Genomic DNA, 2,572 nt, shown 5'->3' with positions numbered 1-2,572 from the left:
TAGTCATAGCATAGATATTGTGATTTAGTGACGATACTGACAAATTCAATGGCGGCTAAAGAAACTATAAAGCTAGCTTATGGCAGCAGGTAAAAATCCTTTATTTAGCCCCTCTCGTGTTTACATATGCTGCTCACGACACTAGTCTAAAGTTCAGATGGGGAAGTTGGAAACGTGGCCTGTTAGCTGCAAAGACGAGCGATCCGTTGTTCCTAAGCACCAATTATTGAGAGAGTTGGAAGACTACTTGAAGAAAGAGCTGGAGTTATTAGGCACCCCTCGACGCGGAACGCACCAGCTGAGCTGAGGCTCCAAGTAAATGACTGCTATTTACAAATTGCATTATGATGTGCTCTGCACAGGCTCACAGGGAAGTGGTAGAGAACTTCACTACTTACAAGCCATTGCTCGCTTCCATTAAAAATTAGTATGATCTAATCATTTTTGATCAGGAAAAAAAGATTAAGGAGCTGCTTCCCTTACAGGTGTGAAGAATAAGAATATCATTGCAGATAGACTTGTTGCAAATGTCATAATTGTACCAGTCTGCATGTAATTACGCTTTTTTAGTTTTAAAATACTTTCACAGCTCATAATTATTGGTAAATAATATATTTTTTTACTATAGGCCAAGATACGCTCAATGAGGGAGGAGTATGAACAAAAAATCATAGCAATGGAAGAAAGTGACAAGGAACGTGAGCTGCATTTTAAATCTACTGTAATGCATTTAATTATCCTTATGCATGTACTTGTACAGAGGATGAGAAGGAGAAGCAGCAGAATTGCCAGTTGCAAAAAGAGATCGACCGATTAATGGAAGAAGAGCTCTCCTATAAAGAACAGATAAAAAGAGTAAGTAAAAAATAAACTCCATTCAATTCTATTAATCATGAATTGATGATGTTATTATTACTATGACACAGTGTCTTTAAATGCAAATAATATCCTTCTTATACTGTATGTGTAGCTACAAAAGGAGGTAGCTGATCTATATGAGAAGTACCGTTTTGAGGCTGATGCAAGGTAAAGCACAGCTATATACATGTTGATGTTATTCAGATTGTTCCATTTTTACAGGAGACTTCTACAATGACTTGAAAGCTAGACAAAACGATGATCAACAAGATGAAGAAGTAATTATGGAAAAGGAAGACCTAGTTATTTTGAAATTGAAATTAGCGTATGTTATCATACTTTATACAATGAAGCACTATGGTGCAATGGACTTGCCTGCTGGAATTCACTTGAGTGATACGCATTACTTGTACTGTGATATTTTAAGTAATTTTGAAAAAAATTATTATTATGCGGGACTGCATAGTTATAATGATAATTAAAATAAGCTATGGGTGTGGTCAACAACTAACTAAATCATGGCACATGGGTAGGAGAAAGAAGAAAAGCTGAAATTTATTTTAGCATCTGAAGCTCTATTCCAAGAAAGAGTTGGCACAGAAAATTTTTCTAGATATTTAAAAGAGACTGAGAGAGTTTGGTTGCTCCTGCTTTCCCCAGTGCTGCCTGAAAAATTCTCAAAGAGGCTAAATCACAAACTTTGAGCAACTGTAACTCACAAACAACGAAGTTAGGACAAAATCGTTCTTTTTTGTTTTTCGTTAGATGGGATTTTCTACCTCTGAAGCAAATCTCGGCCCTGTAGAGTGAAACACGAGCTCTCACCTGGAGAGAGGTCCCCTGGTTTAGCAGTTCACAGCTTTTGGTGCCACGGGATGCTACAAGAGCATAACTAGATGAAAGAAAGCAACTTTATCTGTTGCTACAAGAAGAAATAGAGCTCTAGACTGCTCAGACAAAAATATAATTTTTTTTACAAATCAATTAAACTGTGTGGACAGAATGACAGAACGAGAGCACTAAAGTGTGTACCCTCGACACAATCTGTATATATGTAACAGTTTCAATAAATTAAGAGAAAATAATTGGCGAAAGTTTTGAGACAGAGAAGAAGCTTCAGCATGTACTAGATTTATTAAAACTTAGTGAATGTTTTGAGACAGATAGAGAATTTTTTGTTTTTTTTAGACAGAGCTCCAGCATATTTGCTGCACTGCTGCAGCAATGTAAAGGTGTGGCTCAATCAAGCCATGCTCCACCCCCACACACAGTAAATGGTGGCACATGGCCCTATGTGGCGAAGAAAGCTTTGGTTTTTCTCGACTTTTAAACAGTTTAGCATACATTTGTTAGGCTCTACTTGTTGCATATAAACTGCTATCTAGTCCCTAATGTTAAAAGACTCTGGCCGCTACCTCGGGAGAAGAGAGCCTCGTCTAAACTCACAAGGTATGAAAGTTTGAGCTACCATATCTTTAAAACGAAGACGATTGGAACAATTTCTCTCATATTAATGAAAGATGAGGCTTTGCTTTATTGTTTTATCTGCCCTGTTGCTCTTTTGCTTTCACTACGAAAGAGCTGCAGGAGAGCCGACTACGTTTAGCGACTTTGCCAGCTTCTTTTACCACGGAAAAGACAAATCAAGGATTCCCAAGATGGAGAATAACTTTTTATAGAGCCAGTGTTGATTATAAGACTCTCCAGGACAAGA

General features: G+C 37.5%; 1 long non-coding RNA gene across 1 annotated transcript; it reads left to right on the top strand.

Annotated features, from left to right (window-relative positions):
- The first annotated feature begins 626 nt into the window (after nt 1–626).
- On the top strand, nt 627–1,107 carry LOC109590978 (uncharacterized). Its single transcript, XR_002189599.1, has 4 exons — nt 627–698; nt 761–855; nt 971–1,026; nt 1,081–1,107. It is a non-coding gene; the product is annotated as an uncharacterized LOC109590978 (long non-coding RNA).
- Nucleotides 1,108–2,572: the final 1,465 nt, after the last annotated feature.

Source organism: Amphimedon queenslandica, unplaced genomic scaffold (assembly GCF_000090795.2).
Source record: "Amphimedon queenslandica unplaced genomic scaffold, v1.1 AMPQUscaffold_9188_Cont18858, whole genome shotgun sequence".
In the NCBI taxonomy this organism is placed as follows: domain Eukaryota; kingdom Metazoa; phylum Porifera; class Demospongiae; order Haplosclerida; family Niphatidae; genus Amphimedon; species Amphimedon queenslandica.
Note: the sequence above shows the minus strand (reverse complement) of the source record. Positions and strands in the feature narration are given on the sequence as shown.